The 10,589-nt window shown below is 40.1% G+C and overlaps 1 long non-coding RNA gene across 1 annotated transcript in view; it reads right to left on the reverse strand.

Annotated features, from left to right (window-relative positions):
* Positions 1-8,864, reverse strand: part of LOC110304391 — a 29,765-nt gene extending 20,901 nt beyond the window's left edge. Inside the window, exon 1 of the long non-coding RNA XR_002379076.2 lies at positions 8,782-8,864. This is a non-coding gene — a long non-coding RNA (uncharacterized LOC110304391). The remainder of the gene's footprint in view (positions 1-8,781) is intronic.
* Between the last annotated feature and the right edge of the window lie 1,725 nt (positions 8,865-10,589).

Here is a 10,589-nt window from a genome sequence, read left to right on the forward strand (position 1 = left end):
GAGAGAGAGAGAGAGAGAGAGAGAGAGAGAGCTCTTATAGACAAGTCCAGCCATGCGAAAACCAGTACAGAGAATTCTCAAAATGTAAAACTAGATCTACCCTATAAGCTAGCTGCACAATTCCAGACTATTTACACAAAGGTCTCTGAGTTAACCTACCATACAGGTCCTCACACATCAGTGTCTGTAGTAGCTTAAGTATGGATGCGGCGTAGTGTCCAATGACAGAGGAACCAATAAAGAAACTGTTCAGTAAGTACACAGAGGAGTTTTTTCCAGCCATAAAGATAATGAAGTCTTGTGGTTCTGAGAGTTTAAATAGATATGTAAAGTCAAGTGTATATAGATGCCATGAAAGTAGAAGCAAAAGAGACATTTGACTGAAGGGGGAAAGGCTGCAGGCAGGGGTCTGGGGCAAAGCAGTGATCAGGGCACACATGAGAACAATGTAAAATCACACACATGGATGAGGATCCTGTGATGAAACCCATTTCTTTGCATGCTAACCTGAATGTGATATTTTTTTTTAACATGGAAACATAATTATAAAAACTAATTGATTATTCTCCTGAATAAAAGGGAGGAATTTTTTTTTAAAACTTGAAATTTACAAAAAAAAAAAAAAAAGATGTTTGAGGCTGGGTGTGGTGGCACACTCCTTTAATTCCAGCACTCCTGAGGCAGAGGCAGGTGGATTTCTGTGAGTTTGAGGCCAGCTCATCCTATATAGCGAATTCCAGGACAGCCAGGGCTGCAAGTGAGACCCCCTACATTTAAAATTTTTTAAATTAAAATTTAAAAAATGCTTATAAAACAGCATATAAAAACTATTAAGAAAACAATAAATTGGATTCTTATAAAAATCTGTTATTGTACAAATTATAGTTACACATGCTTCATTTATATTTTTACATATAGTCTATATATACATGACACATACACATTCATGATATAATTTTATATGACTGATACAATGTAGCTAACATTTCAAATATATACAGAAGCCATATCTGGTAATACGTACTTCTAATGCCACTACTTGAGAGGTTGAAGCAGGAAAATCACAGGTAAAGGCCAGCCTGGAAAAAAACCCTGTCTCAAAATAGAGATGGAGGTTGTAGTTCAGTAACACTTGCCTAGCATGTTCAAGCTCCATCGTCTCTCTCTCTCTCTCTCTCTCTCTCTCTCTCTCTCTCTCTCTCTCACACACACACACACACACACACACACACACACACGAGAGAGAGAGAGAGAGAGAGAGAGAGAGAGAGAGTGTTTTACAGACCCAATTTAAATTGGAGAAAAATCTTGAACATGCATTTCTTGTCCAAAGAAATTTCCCACAAAGGGATGTCAAACAAAACAACAGGCATAAGAAAATGTCAATATAATCTATACTAGAAAATTACACATCAAAATGTGTTCTTTGCTGCATAATAGTAACTGTTGAAAAGGCTGTGGAACAATTGGATCCTTTGAGTATTACCGAGTGAAGGGAAGTCCAGACTGGGAACTAACAGTTTTGCTCCTTGGTACATGCAAGGGGAAACATAATTATGTTTACAAAACAAGCAACAAGTACATAAATCTTAGAGCTTTATTCATAACCACTAAGAGCTTTAAAGACCCAATCTTCTTCAATAATAGACCGGATAAGTGAACTCTGTTGTGTCTGGTAATATAGCATTACCCATCAGTCTGTGCACACATAAAGAATAAGCTCACAGACATTATGCTGAGAAAAGAAAAAATCTAGACATGGTGAATACTTCATGGGTTCATTAACATGAACTACAAAAGCAAGAAAAATTAGTCTATGTTTATAGAAATTAGGCTTAACTCTAGGAATTATTGATTGGAAAAAATATGAATGGGAAGCTTCTAGAGTAAATGAAATAGCCCATACTTTTATCTGGGTGGCTCTCTCAATGCTTGCTCTGTGTGTGTGTGTGTGTGTGTGTGTGTGTTCCATTAAGAACCCATTTAAAATGTATTCCTGCATGTTATATTTCACTTCAGAAAGAAAGAAATGATATTTTTTACTTTAAAGATATTGAAAGTTTATCTCCCTTTTTGTTTTGGAGACTAACCCCAAGGCCTCTCACATGCAAGAAAAACACTTGAAAATTTCTATATCTCAAGCTCTCCTTGCTGAAGTAAAATTCTGGACTCTTGGTGTTGAAGAATATCTTAAAGATCAGCCATCCCATTCTAGAATTCACCCTAAGGCTTGGAATTTCTAGGACCTTGGGTCAGACACCAGGGTGACCCCACCGAAGGGCGTCTAAGAACTCTGACTTTCCTTCTCTAATACCCCACTTAGCTGGGCCTTCAGCCAGCTCCTCATCCTGGTAAAATGTATGTAGATTGGTCCATGCATCGTTATGTTGAGAGAGTCCCATTTGAGGAACTTTGTAGATCAGGTTGGCCTGTGGATATGTCTATTTTGGGTTGCCCTTATTACTGATTGAGGCCAGAAGATCCAGTCTAGGGCCCTGAACTGTATAAGACAGAAGAAAGCTAGCAATAGCAAGCAAGCAATATGTCCGTGTTGTTTCTCTCTACCTTCACTGTGAATAGGATGTGATGGGCTGCATGACTTCCTAATTTGTCTTCCCTTCAGTGATGGGTTTACCTAGACTTGTAAGCCATATAAAGATGCTCTTCCTATGTTGTTTTTTGTCATAATCTGCAGTCACAGCAATAGAAATGAAACTAGAACAGCCTATCATCAATTTGGTTTTAAAACATTGCTTAAGCTTTCCCAATTCTTACATGGATTTCTCTGACCTTCCCTTGGGAGAGCTGGTGCCTCTCTGCCTGTGATACTGCATTTGCACTTCATGTCAATCTTCATTAGGAATCACTGTGCACCAGGTGTATTGCAGATACTTGGCATTCAGAGGTGAAGACACACAAAGTACCTGTCTCTTTGGAACTTACATTTGGGTGAAAAAGAAATAAAGTTTAGCACTAGCAAGCCATTAAGAGGAGGGTACGGATCAGTAGTTACAGAAGTGATCTTTAGATCAGTTGTCAATGCACGTCCCTCTGAGGAAGTGACATTTGAGTAAAGACCAGCCAAAGATGAGGTAAAGACTCTACATGGCAGCAAGACTCTCTATGGCCTCTTCATATTTCTGCTTTGTTCATGCAAGGTTCTGTTTAACTTGAAGGCAAAAACAATGTCTTCAACTTATTGTTAGCTTTGCATCACTGTAGAGGATCTGTGTGTGTGGTAGAATGTGTAAGGGACACAAGCCAAAAGAAAATATTAATAAATTTGGCTTTACTGAAATTTGAAATGTCGTGTTATAAAGGGCCCAATCACGAAAGTGAGAAAAACCACAGAATGGGGAAATATTCACAAATTGTATATCTGATAGAGTTTCAATGTCTGAAGACATGGAAAAAATTGAATTGATAGGTCTCCAAACACACACTTATGCATGAGTATACGTGAACACACACGCACACACACACACACACACACACACACACACACACAAGTAGTCAATAAGGATATAAAATTTTCTCAAGAATTCTGTCAGGAAAGTGGAAATAATGACATACCACTTCACAATCCCTGCAATGTCTACAATCAAAACGACAATTACAAGTGTTGGCACAGGTGTGGAGAAACAGGAGCTGCCACTCGTGAGAATGTAAATGTTACAGTGGTTTTGAGAAATAATTCAGAAGTTCCTCAAAACGTTACCACAGACGCATACACAAGAGTACAGGAACACTTATAGCAACATTATTTATGATAGACAATAAGTATAAACAACTAAAATGTCCACACATTGATGAATGGATAAAGAAAATGTCATGAAAATGTCTTATATCCATACAATGAAATGTCAGTCAGCCATAAAAAAGAAACAAAGTTTGGCTGCATGCTATAACAAGGATGACCCTTGAAAACACTAAATGGCAGGTAGGAAAAATGCAAGATGCAAAAGGTCACATTGTCTATGACTCCATTTCTAGGAAGTGCCCAGAACACACAAATTCATGGAGGTAGAAAGTAGATAAAGAGGCTGTCGGGATTTGGGGTTGGAGGGAGAGGGAGTGACTACTGATGAACAGGGGTCTTTAATTGCCATGTTGAGAACATGCTGCAATTAAGAAATGATAATCATATCCAACTTTGTAAGTAAACAAAACAAAACAAGAAACTACTCAATTGTACACTGCAAAAGAGTGAATTTATAGTATGTGAATTGAATCTTGGTTTTCTTTAAAAAAAAACGAACAAATAAATAATAAAAACCTGAAAGAAGACACAAAGCTTTGTAAAGTTACAACAAACACAAGTTCTTCAACTTCTGCATCTACTGCTTCCTTGCCACGGTTGGTTTTCCCCGTCCTTGCTCACAAGGCTGCCAGCTGTGCCCTCGCTGGTGGAGCAGCCAGCCCATCTGATTTGAAGCCTGGAGCCAAAGCAGAACCCCGGCCCCAAAGTCAGTCTTTCAGGTTCAGAACTCATAAGCACATCGAGACAAGGCCATAGCCAGTTCAGACAGCACTCACACACCTTCTGATTACAGCCCAAAAATTCTACAGGGAAAAAACAACTTAGAACAGAGGGTATGTGAGTAAGTTCACTCTGTAACAAGCCAATCAAAGGTGGGTGAAGCAAGAGAAGGAAAAGAAGAGGGAGAGGGGGGACTCTGAACAAAAGCAGCAAGTGCTTTTGATCCAGTTGTTTATGTCAGAAATCAATAGAGATGTTTTCCTTCATTTTGGAGAGTGAGAATTGGAATTTATCGAAATTGGATCTTGAAGCACTTAGATTTCTTTCTTTTTTTCCTTTGGTACTGGAACAATGGCACACATTCTGTTTACAAGAAGTGCTGAGCGCTGGGGCAAAAATTGTAGCAATTGTAGTGATTTTATTCTCAGCTCTCCATTTCCAGGATTGTATAGAACAGGCTCAAAGGCACTAATGGATGCTGTACAAAGGAAACCCTTAAGACGTTTCTGGAAATATGTAAAATATTTCTCCTTGGTGAACGCTTGTTTCTAGAAGAACTGAACTATGTTAATAGGATGGTGTCAGAGAGATACCACCATTGCAGATTTTCTAGTTCATCATCTCAGAAGCAGGAAACACCTGCAGGAAATAAATGATCTCTGCATAAAACCTTTTTATACAACAAACCAGAATGAGATGGCCAAGTGCAGTTAGTTTACTTCGTGTGACTTTGTTTTAAAATTAGTTCTGATTACTGCAGCTGCTATTTGTTTATCTAACTACAGTGCTTTGGTGTACTAAAGTCAGAGAACTTCAGGCCAGGACTGTGGTGTCTAAGCTGAACAAAGCATATCATGGTGACCTTGACCGCAAGGACTGTGAATTGCTGTAGGGTTTTGCCTAAAGCCCCATGAAAATTCATGGCAAAGAGAGCATTGTATTGAGCTATGGAATGAAAAGCAGCTGTCCAGGGATGCTTCCCATCCAGCTGCTCTAAGCTTCTGTGTTCCCCCATTGTGAATCAGAACATTCTTTATCAAAATCCTAGCTAGTTTGCTTGGTCTCTCAAAGATTCTATTTCTCTTTAAGCAAATGAGGTGACTAGACTTGAGTAGCTGATAAAGGGTATATTCAACAAGAAGCAGAATTGTCCCCTTATATCCATGGGGATTGGTTTGATTACAGTCCAATTATACAAAGTCTGCAGAGCCTTGAATGTTTTATCCAAAGTAGTGTAGTCAGGGAACATTGTTGAAGAGGGGGTGGAAAGATTATAAGAGTTAGAGGATCAGGGACATTGCTCTGAGATTGTGTCTCCTAGTAACATCTGATGCTGTACACTCCAAGTCTCTCCAACACACTCATCCAAATGTGAGCAGACAAGGATAACACCAATGATCAGGACAAACTGTTGAGGAAAAGTCCATGAGATCTCAACCCTACACAAGGAACTACACACAACTCAGGAAAGACAGGAGTAGGAAACATGGCTTTTCCCAGGAAAGAGCATGCTAGATGTTTGTCCAGTGTCAAATGGTCAACACTAAAAACATACCTACAAGTAACATTATTATAAGGACTCAACTGGGAATGTGTGTGTATGTATAAAAACACATATGCACGTAATAATAAGTCATTAAAATAGCACAGTATTTGCAAAGCCCTACTCACAACTCTTCAATCGATCACCTCTTGTTTATTTATAATACACAGGACTGTGTGAATACTATGTAAACAGTTGATATAGTATAATCTTAGGGAATAATACCAAGAAGGAAAGCACACGTGTAAGGTTCAAGTTAACATTTTTCTGAATATTTTCTGTCTACAGTTGGATGAATCTCTAGATTCACAACCCACAGACATGCAAAGTCAACTATAATTTGATCCATGTCATAGAAATACCAGGAAACAAAGTAAAAGGACTGTCTTAACAGACAGTGGTATGGGACTTGGGGTGGCAAAGACAAGATGATTGGTTGAATGACTGTACAAAGAGCCAATTAGAATCCACATCTAGGATACCCACCCAGACAATTGTTTTTTCCTATGATAGGTGTGAAAGTCTAGATGTTTAGCCTCCAGATAGAATGAAGAAGAGACCTAGTGATATTGTGCAGCTGAGAAGGGATACCTTTCAGATTACTGGAGAATTACCACAAAGTCTACATATTGCCGACCTAAACAGTCAGCCTCTCCCTCAGCCCCCTCAGCTCAGACAACAAACTTATATCTGGGTAGGATATTGTATTTATTCATTAGAAAAGTTATTCAAAGGGACTATTTCCCAGGGACACTGGTAGCAGTGAAATTCCAGTGACACTCATTCTCTCAAGGACTCAGCTCACAAAACAGTTTGGTCATTGAAAAATTCCCCCAGACAACTCAAAGTTTCAGTAAGTGCAAGCATTTCACTCTAAAGTACAAGGTAGCTGGAAAACAGTGAGGAAAAAAATACACCAACATGAAAAGACAGTGGCTAAGAATTAGCAAAAACCAGAATCAGAAAAATGGGAGAATGCATAGCATATAGAGAACAAAGTAAAATTTGTATAGCAGTGCAATTATTACCATCTGATGGGGGAAGATACCCAATCACAGGGGAAGAGTGCAGGCTATGGGAGGGAATCAGTGACACAGTGTCTTCTAGTTCCAAATATTTACCTACAATATTCACGATGTCATTTTTTTCATACCCATATGTGTGTGTACATTTCCAACCTTCCACTCACAGGTTGAAGGTCAGTTAGGTTCTTTCCATTACTTAACTATTTTGGATACAGCATCAATGAACAGTATGGAGCAAATGTCTAGGGGGTAGGACATTGACTATTTTGGTCATATGTCAAGGAGTGGTATAGCTGGGTCATATGGTAGTTATAATTTTAGCTTTTTTTTCCCCCACTGATTTCCAGAGCAGCTGCCCAGTTTGCAATCTCACCAACAGTGAAAGCACATTCCTTTGCCCGACAGCCTCTCCAGCCTTTGTTGGTCGTTGTTTCCTTGGTCACAGCCATTCTGACTGGGGTGAGATGAAACCTCAAAATTGTTCTAGTTTGCATTTCCTCAGTTGCTAAGGATGATGAATGCGTTTTGAGCTATTTCTTAGCCACATTCGTTTCTTCTTTTTTGAGAGCTCTGTTCAGATCCACAGCTCATTTCTTAATTGGTTTGTTCGGGTTTTTTTGACTCTTTGTTTTTGAGCTCCTTATGTATTCTAGATATTAATCCTATATTAGAATGTGTAACTGACGAAGAGTCCCTCCCACTCTGGGGCTTCCTCTTCACTTGGTTGCTTCTTTTCCACCCTGAGATAAAGAGCTACAGGCAGTTAAGGAGTGCCGAGAGAGGAATGTAAAATATTTTTATTGGAGGTTTTCTGCCCAACTTGTTCCTGTCTAGCTCCCAAATAAGAGACACAAAAACCTGGTATTTTTATTAACAAGCTGTAACCCTAGACTGGGCAGTTTCTGAGCTATTCTAGCCTACATTCCAGCCATAGGCCCCATGTTACTTGCTATTTAAGTCTCAGCCAGCTTGCTCTGTTCCATGTGCATCCTCAGGACAAACTTCTCTTGGCCACATACATCTTCATAGTCCATCCTGCCTCATAGTGTCTTTCTCCACTCCTTTTTCCTTCTCTTCACCTCAGATCCCCTACTCAGTATCTAGTCCCACCTTCATCTCACTCCTGGCCAATCACAGGCTCTAGCTTTTTATTAACTAATTAGGGATTATTGGGGAATATACATATATATATATATATATATATATATATATATATATATATATATATATATATATATATATATATATATATTAACAGTACATAGGTTAACATTGGGCCAGGATCAGGTTGCAGTCTGGATGGGAGCACAGGGCTCAGTTTCTGAATACCCAGCACACAAGGCTAAACCCCGCAGAAGGATTCATTTTCTCCAGAAATGAGGAGCCTCCTACGTGGTTATCTAATACCAAGGAGTCAGTCTTAAAATATACACATGAGCAACACTAAACTTACTCAGCAGGTTGTAGCTATATATTTATTCATTTACATATATACATATGCTTAACAACAATAGTTTAAAGAAAAAGAGACAGTGGATTTGAGGGGGATGTCATGGGAGCAATTGGAGGGAGAAGAGGAAGGGGTAGACCTTAAGTACATATAAATGAAATTCAAAAAATAAATTTAATTTAGTAGAAATTTAAAAGACAATAAAACATATTGAGTGCACGATTCAGTTAGTTTGTCAGACTCTATTTTAAGTGTCCAGCACACACTTTTTCAGTGTCTTTACCTGGACTCATCACTGGGCTGTGTCTGTCAGTCTCTCAGTCCCTTCTTGACATTCTGCCTCGGGCTTTCTCTTACTTTCTCCAAACTTTCTGGTTCTTCCTCTGCTCATGTCACCTCTCACACATTCCTGTCTCTGCTTACATACCTTCCCTTTGTTCTGCATGGCCGCCTATTGTGACTCCTGAAAGTCAGCCTTTTTCCTTCCCTCCTACAGACGGGCCAGCCACACCCACCTCACGAGGGTAGCCTACTCCTCCCACGCTTGCTTTCTCCACGACCGTCACTGGCGCCCACAGTAACTCAGACATCTCCTTGTTGCTCAGTTTTCTGTTTCTGCTTCCCACTCATTATAAACTTCATGGAGAAAGAAAGATCAGGCAGAACTAGATCCATCCAAATTACAATTATCTGCATCAGAGACTGGAGCATATACGGACCACAGTCCATCATTCAAGCGGTGTGGTGCCGGGGATTTTTGCACTGTCTGCCTAGTTCTGCTTCCAGCTTGGTTTACTGTGTAGCTTCTATGAACCCATTTCCTTGTCAGTAAATAGACCATACAGCTGGCCAAACCCTAGTTTCATTGTGAGAAACACATGTCCTAACATGTATGAGAACAAATACGTAGTCACTAAAACAGAAAATATATAGTTGGTACTGAGTCCATGGATATTAATACTTTATATTCTTTTCAGATAACCTTGAAACCACCTTCAACTACACCAACAATGCTCTCATTTTGCTTTTTAAGGCAGAAATTACTATACAACCCAGACTGGCACAGAACAGAACTTACTGTGCAGCCAGTGCTACACACTCCTGGCCATGATCCTCCTGGGTGATCTTCCCAAGTTCCAGGGTTCCAGGAGTGTGCAGCGAGCCACCATGTCTGGCCCTTTCACTTTTAATCATGGATTTAGGATGTGGAAATATAATTAATCAAGGTGAAGGTTCTTAAACTTCAAATATTGTCAACCTTAGTAAATTAGCTTGTCTGTAAAGGGTAATTTCAGGTTAAACTAAAAAGCTCCTCCATTGAAGTTCCACTGATAATTGGGAAGAATTAATTGAAGTTAGTAAAGAATTCTGACTTAATGAGATCCATCAATACGGCACAGCGCTTTACTTATCTTATTAATTGGTGTAGCTCAGGGGCTGGGATAGTCTCATTAGGGAACACTTCGGCCTCATACAGAAGCACGGAGAGGTCTGGGTCTCAGCATTCCCACCGGTGGGGAGGGTCCTATGCCCCAGAGAGCAGTTCTGAAAGTCAGCTTGCATCAAAGCTGCAAGAAGGCCGGGCATTCAGATTACTCCTGGGCTCCGGATTCAGAAGGCGTGGCTCAGGAGCAACAGATCTTCACTTTGATGTTTCTGACAAAGTCCCAAGTGCTGTGACATGGTGGGTGTGAGGGCTTCACTCTGAGAACATATAAGAGTCTGGGCGTGAGCATCAGAGAGCACCATGGTACAGCCCTGGTACAGGGCTATGGTACAGCAAGGAACAGATCAGAGGGCATACAGGTGCAGATTCCCACAGGGCCTAATAAGCAGCTGGTGGTGGATGCAACAAACAAGCTCCCTGCTTTTGCCCTGTGACACTGTGAATGCTAGGGAAGCAAGCACCTCTATACTCCTCACAGGGGCAGGGGCACTAACTCTACTCTCCTGCAGGCATTACCCACTAAGGGCCAAACCTCCAAAAGCCATTGCATTAATCAACAAATGAGTTTAAGAGGACACAAGCATTCAGTCTGTAATCCTTCCCAGTGCTTGCTGGGCTGCTAAGCTCTATGCATTCAAACAATG

The sequence above is a fragment of the Mus caroli genome, chromosome 1 (assembly GCF_900094665.2).
Source record: "Mus caroli chromosome 1, CAROLI_EIJ_v1.1, whole genome shotgun sequence".
Classification (NCBI taxonomy): Eukaryota; Metazoa; Chordata; class Mammalia; order Rodentia; family Muridae; genus Mus; species Mus caroli.